We start from the raw sequence: 7,119 nt of genomic DNA on the forward strand, positions 1-7,119 counted from the left end.
TGGTGTGTCGGCTGCAGTGTGTAGGTGTGTCGCACAAATGCTCCCTGCGCTCTTCCTGGGGCTGGAAAGGGTTAGTTTAAACCCGGTTCCCTAGTAAAATTGAATGCTGTGTCACAAAATGATGCAGAACTGAATTACTGTGTTGCAAAATGATGCATGTCCAAAAAAGTGTGTCACTAACTTGAAAAGTTTGGAAAGCTCTGGATTAGATTGTCATTACATGTCCTATAGGATCCTTTGAGTCAATATGCTTCTGATCTTAATTCCATTTACTTGCTCATTCCGGGGTGCAGGGGGGAAAATCTCTTTCCATGGTGGATGGTAATATGGACGTAGAAACAGAGTGTGAAAAAATGGATGCCTCTGATTTTTAACCTTTCTTCCCTGCATGTATTTCACAGAGGTAAGAAGTAATCTAATCTAAAATTATTGTGACTACAACATGGGTGATAGGAGAGTTAAGCACACGTTGGAAAATTTCTCATTGCATTCAACAGGACTGAAAACTGCATAACCTTGGCTGGATCATGCCAAATGCATGTCATATTTTTAAATGATTAGCTAAATTAAAATCTTTATGCCAATGAAAATTCATCTGCCAATGCCAAATGCGGCACAATGGGGAAATTAGCAGATTTCTCTTGAGGAAGCTAAAATATTGACCATGGCTAACCAATTCATATTGAAAAGGATACCCTATTATAGTTAAAGAGTGCAGGCTAGAGATCTGTTAGGAACCAGTAACTTAATATTACATTAACTCTTTATGGGCAAAACCCCCCATAGTTAACAGACCTTCCTCTGTGATACACACTTTGCCTGATTATATTAATAAGGGGGGGGGGGCGTCAATAAAACAATTTCTTGCCATTTAGAGTTAAGACAGGCTCCACTTTCAGTGTGATGGCTATCACCCACAATAGAAAATTAAGAGAAAGAAAAAAGATATGGTACTGCGTCAGGCAGATTCCACTTTTTCAACTCAGTTTCCGCACCGGGTTTATTTGAGTCCTGTTCACCTGCTTCTTGTTTGCAGGGTAATTGCATGTGGACTTGGGCGCAGGCCTTTGCTTTTTGATCCACTTCTGATATCACATCTGTTTCATTGGAGAACTGTGCTTTATGCATGATAGTCTGTAATAAGGCACTCCTGCTTGCAGGCTGGGGCTCATCCTCTGAGTTTTGAGCAGGTGGCACTGTGCTCTCAACCACTGAGCCTCTTGGGCTTGCCAATCAGAAGGTTGGCAGTTTGAATCTGTGCAACAGGGTAAGCGCCTGTTGATATGTCCCAGCTAATGCCAGCCTAGCAGTTCAAAATCACACCAGTGCAAATAAATAAATAAGTACAGCTGAAGCGGGAAGGTAAGCAGCATTTCTGTGCGCTCTGGTTTCCTTCACAGTGTTCCATTGCACCAGAAGTGGTTTAGTCATGGTGGCCACATGACCTGGAAAGCTGTCAGTGGACAAATGCCAGTCCCCTTGGCCTGAAAGCGAGATGAGCGCTGCAACCCCATAGTCACCTTTGACTGGACTTAACCATACAGGGGTCCTCTACCTTTTACCTTTACCTTACATAGTGTGTGATAGTTCAAGAAAGCAGATGCAAAGATGCAGTGGGTGGGGCTAAAATTCTGGCCCTCATTTCAAGTCAACATTAGCTCTGCTGTACACACAACAAATGCCTGAATAGAGCTAAGCCCACTGCTTTTGGGTGCTGAGCAAATTGGAATATTTAATGACAAATGCTCCTTTTAAGAGATGGTGGGAGTATTCACAGCTAGGCACGTAGATAAATAATAAAATAGAGTGCATTTGGCAGCGATGGGTTATGTTTTCATCGTAACAAATGATTATTAGACACAGCACAGCATCAGTAAGCACAGTGTGGTGGATATTGATTTTAACAAAAAGGGAAGGTTGCACCTTTTCTGCAACTGACGTTTGTAAGCAAAGCTATGATATCATTCAGGAGAACTGTGATTTGGTACAACAGATCTAGAATACTGTCTAGTGAAGACATAAAGCTTAGAAATGGGTATATGTCCTGTGTGATGGACTGTCATTTCTTCTCTCACCATGCTCCCGTGTTTAAGTGGTTCCAACTTCAAACAATATATATATATATATATATTAATAATAATATTTATTAGTTTTCCAACAAATTGAACACAAATTACAAAAAAACCAAAAAAGAAAAAACATACAAAAATACAATACAATACAAAAAAAAGAGAAAAAACACTACAAAGCACTAACATACAACCAACAAAACAAAACAAAACAAAACCCATTTAAAACACAATCCAGTTTCAATATTTTGTCTTTCTTTCACTAATTTCCACGACCTCCTCACACCTCCCTTTTTGTATTCCACTTCTAGTAATTGTTTCAGCAATTCCTTTCCATCTTTCTCTGTTTTCTATCCTGTAATTATCTCAACTCTTTCTAACCTTATTTTTCCCTTTAATGCTCTAATAACCTAATTATACTTAGTTCCTTATAACATTTCTACTAAAGCCATATAACTTCATTCCAACATTTTTCTAACATTCATTAATTTTACAGTATTTCTGTAAATAGTCTTTAAACTTTTTCCAATCTTCTTCCGCCAACTCTTCTCCCAAATAAACCAAAGCAACTGATTCTCCAAGGGACCATGTCAAAATTACTATTGTGTAGTTAAAGCAAATCCCTAAATGCTTGCAAGAAGTCTATCTATCTATCTATCTATCTATCTATCTATCATCTATCTATCTATCTATCTATCTATATCTATCTCATTATAAAACAGTTGATAAAACAGTTACCGTTGAGGAGTTTCTACAGCACTCCGCAGAGGAAATCCAGAAATAATGTACGCTGCACTTTTCTCTCTTTCTGGTACCTGTTGGTGATGATGATAGCTGAACACAAGAGGATGGGCTGTGTCATAGTGACACTCTATTAATGGTGGCCACTGAGAACAATTACGCGGGAAGTGATAACAGCAATGTTTCTACACAGACTCCTATCCTTATTAAAGGAATAATTGCTATTTAATGAGCTCCTATTTTCACTAATGGCAGGAGATTAAAGCTGCTAGCCACCAGGTGAATACTAATGGAAATTCCTTAAGCAAATTAGATTATCGTTGCTTTAATTTTAATATGTGGCCGAACACACCGTTTGTTCTTGTCTCCGTCGAGCTAAGCACAAAGCGCTTGCTCTCGCTTTGTACATTCCTTGGCTAGACTTGACTTGGGAGGGGAAATAATATTACAGTCATGACCAAATTTTGCCTAAAGCTCAATTCTGAGTACATTAGGAGGGCCTGCTCCTTGAGCAACACACTGCAGGAATTTCGGGGGAAGTTAAGAGAACTACAGTAAGTTTATCTTAATTGCTCAGGGACGATCCACTTGTATAGTTACACAGTACTTAGCAGTTAGATAGTGCTTGCAAAAGTGTGCAGAGCACGCTATTTTGTGATCCTTATTTATTTATTGGTAGACACAAACCTTGCTTTCAGGAAAGCTACACAAAATGGCTTAAAACACTTAAAACCAAAACGAGATTTCAACCTATAACAATAAAACATTCATTCAAATAAACATAACCCTCAACAGCCATCAAGAAAATAGGTCTTCAACTCTTGATAGCCCTCTTGACAGGGGCAAGGCCTGCAGAATCTCAATAAGAAATGAGTTTCACAATTGTGGGGCCACTGCTGAGAAGGCCCTTAGCAGTGCTAGCTTACCTGGGCCTCAGCTACATTAGTAAAAAGAAAACATTATAAATGTGTTAGAACCCTGTGACACCAGAGGGCGCTGTAGAGCTGAAATCATAATTCTATGAAATTTTCCATTGTGAACTTTAGAATGGTTCTTTTCTAGAGCATTTTCAGTGTTCTTTTAATAGCAGTGTAAATGCAGCCCTGGTCATCCGCCCTGGTGGATACTTAAGCAAAAGCTCTGACACAGATCTTGGGACATAATAATAATAATAATAATAATAATAATAATAATAATAATAATTTATTTGTACCCCGCCCATCTGGCTGGGTTTCCCCAGCCACTCTGGGCGGCTTCCAACAAAGATGGAAAATACACTAAAATGTCACATATTAAAAACTTCCCTGAACAGGGCTGCCTTCAGATGTCTTCTGAATGTCAGGTAGTTGTTTATAGCTTTGACATCTGATGGGAGGGCGTTCCACAGGGCAGGCGCCACTACCGAGAAGGCTCTCTGCCTGGTTCCCTGTAACTTGGCCTCTCGCAGTGAGGGAACTGCCAGAAGGTCCTCGGACCTGGACCTCAATGTCCAGGCAGAATGATGGGGGTGGAGACACTCCTTCAGATATACTGGACCGAGGCAGTTTAGGGCTTTGAAGGTCAGCACCAACACTTTGAATTGTGCTCGGAAACGTACTGACATGGGTAGGATGGTATGGGTGCAGACAATCCTTATAGCAGCCAGGTACCAAACCTTTCAAAGGTCTAAAGGTTATAACTAGAACTTTGAATGAGGGACACAGGTGGTGCTGTGGGTTAGGACTTGCCGATCAGAAGGTCGGCGGTTCGAATCCCTACGATGGGGTGAGCTCCCATTGCTCAGTCCCTGCTCGTGCCTGTCTCCCTGACAGTATCCCAACACTGCCAACCTAGCAGTTCGAAAGCACAAAGTGCAAGTAGATAAATAGGTACCACTCCAGTGGGAAGGTAAACAGCGTTTCCGTGTGCTGCTCTGGTTCGCCAGAAGCGGCTTAGTCATGCTGGCCACATGACCTGGAAGCTGTCTGCGGACAAACGCCGGCTCCCTCGGCCAATAAAACGAGATGAGCGCCACAACCCCAGAGTCGGTCACTTAGAACTTTGAATGGGGTCAGGAAATGCAATGGCAGCCGGGCAACTGATGTGATATGCTCCGATCACCTGATGCCAGCCCAAAGCTGAGTGCCTCCTTAGCTGCCTTTGGGAAGGCAGGGTGAGGGTGAGGGGTGGCACCAAATTTTGGCCTTGCCCAGGTGCCATAGTACCCAAGTCCACCCCTGCCTCTGCTCATTCACCCATGCTGTTCCGTTGCTCCTCTCCTTCAATCCTGCCGGTCTTGAGTGCTTCCCTCACCCTGGAACATGCACAGTCCATCACCAGCATGACAATGGACTAGTACAAACATAGTATATTTTTCTCATAAATCCTGCCAAGAAATTACTGTGTGCTTTCAAACAGTAGGAACTCTCCCCGCCTCTCTTAGTCATCTTTCCGTAGTGCCCTTTGGCTCTAATCCTGCTTAGCTTCTAAAATGAGAGTGGAGCTTTTCGGAAACGCACATTTGCGTTTCGGAAACACACATTTGCATGGTTCGAATCCTGACAGCCATCTTGCACATTTGGATCCCAAACTTTTTTGCTTGGAATTTCAGCGAGCAAAACAACAACAACCCCCAAACAAAACTTTACCAGAGCTGTTGAATCTGCCTTTCATTTCCCATAGGTGATGGGGGTAAAAGTTGACACCACAGGTAGTAACTGGCAATTCAGATTAAGATGCCTCATTTAAAGAAATTGCTCCTTGGATGAATGGGTACCTTGCAGGGAGAGAAAAATAAAATTCAAGGACCATTAAGTTGGCATATGTTTGACCTGAAACAGCAGCTCTCTGGGAACCACTGTAGGAGCTGGCATTAAGAAGTCTACTTTGGAAAGACTTCAGGGTAAAATAGTTTTCCTCTGCCAAGGATGATCTTGGCCTTAAAAATACATTACACCCATTGCTTAATTAGTGTGAAGATGTGATTGCTGGGTTGTGTTGTTTCTGCTGTTTTTAATTGCTGGCAGGAAGGTGGGGGAAAGAGCTTCTATGGTCAAGCGAATAAAACAGGGAACATATTGCGGGAACATTTTCATTTATTGTAACAAATGCTGCTTATTGAAAGTTAAGCTGAAGACCCACATGCAACATTCAGTTAAAAATTCTGCATGGTGCATCGGTACGCTCCAAGTTTCCCCAGACCCACGCCACTTGACTGACTGCCACTTAGAGGATGCAGGGAAACTTGCCAGCACAATGTGACCCAGTCATGTGCCTACTTTAACTAAATATTGTGCAGGGCTTGATTGCATATCACTTTGGGTCGCCTTGGGCAAAATAAAGTGACAAACAAATTTAACAGATGATGATGATGATGATGTGTCATTTCTAGGACTGTTTATCTAGTCCAGACAAATCCTGGATCCCAAACCAAACTGGGCCAATTTGGGCTGATCCAGGATTTTGTCTGGACAGAGTTGAGGAGACCATCGTTCACCCAAGGTCAGGTTAGGCCAAAGGTGAAGGGGTGAGGGGAGGAGAAGGAGATCGTGCAGGTAAGAGTCTCTGCCTGTGTGCCTCCTCCCCTCCTCCTTGCTATCAATCAGAATTAATTCAGGTTTAAAACCTTGCAGTGTTTGTGTGTGTAGAAGAAGACACAAGAGGGAAGAGTCTCTTGCATATTCAATAAATACCACCTTTTCAAATAGCGTTTAAACTCCTAATTAAACATTAGAAATGGGCAAGGCCCACAATTCTGTTTTGAGATTGAGTTGGCTTACGGCCTCACCAGGACCACTGAAACAAAATTGGGATGCCTTGCACCACCATAGTGGTTTAGACCTTAGAGTTCTTCCGGTCCATGTTCTAGACCTGAGTGTCTGTCAGGGACCGTGCTAAGGAGGGCTGCATTGAGGAAGAATGGTGGGAGCCACCCCCTCTCCCTGTTCCTGAATCTTCCCAGAAACAGGAGGACAGTATAGATTTGGAACAGTGGTTTGCAGAGGGGCATCGTTCAGAAGGCAAAAGCTGGGAAATACCGGATGGGGAACAGCTAGCAGATGAAACACTAGAAGAGAGAGAGTTAACAGATTCACAGTCTCTGGATAGCATCCTCCCCCCTCTCTAAAGTCACGGAGAGCTCAGAAAATGTCAGAACAGAAAGCACATAGGGTGCAAGGTCAGATTACAAGACGTAGGAGTGACGTAGATTAATAAGAACGGAGGGGGGTGTCCCTTAATTGGGAGCACCACCATTTCTAGGAAATGTGTTCTCTCACTGTGATTATTAAAGATTCTAACTGGTAAGGCGGTCCTTTCATTTGATCTCTTA

At 42.5% G+C, this 7,119-nt stretch overlaps 1 long non-coding RNA gene across 1 annotated transcript; it reads left to right on the forward strand.

Moving 5' to 3' along the window:
* The first annotated feature begins 301 nt into the window (after positions 1-301).
* LOC310677370 lies at positions 302-3,039 on the forward strand. The gene is made up of 2 exons (XR_014511135.1): positions 302-403; positions 2,792-3,039. It is a non-coding gene; the product is annotated as an uncharacterized lncRNA (long non-coding RNA).
* Positions 3,040-7,119: the final 4,080 nt, after the last annotated feature.

This window comes from Podarcis tiliguerta, assembly GCF_965153285.1.
Source record: "Podarcis tiliguerta genome assembly, chromosome: 5".
In the NCBI taxonomy this organism is placed as follows: domain Eukaryota; kingdom Metazoa; phylum Chordata; class Lepidosauria; order Squamata; family Lacertidae; genus Podarcis; species Podarcis tiliguerta.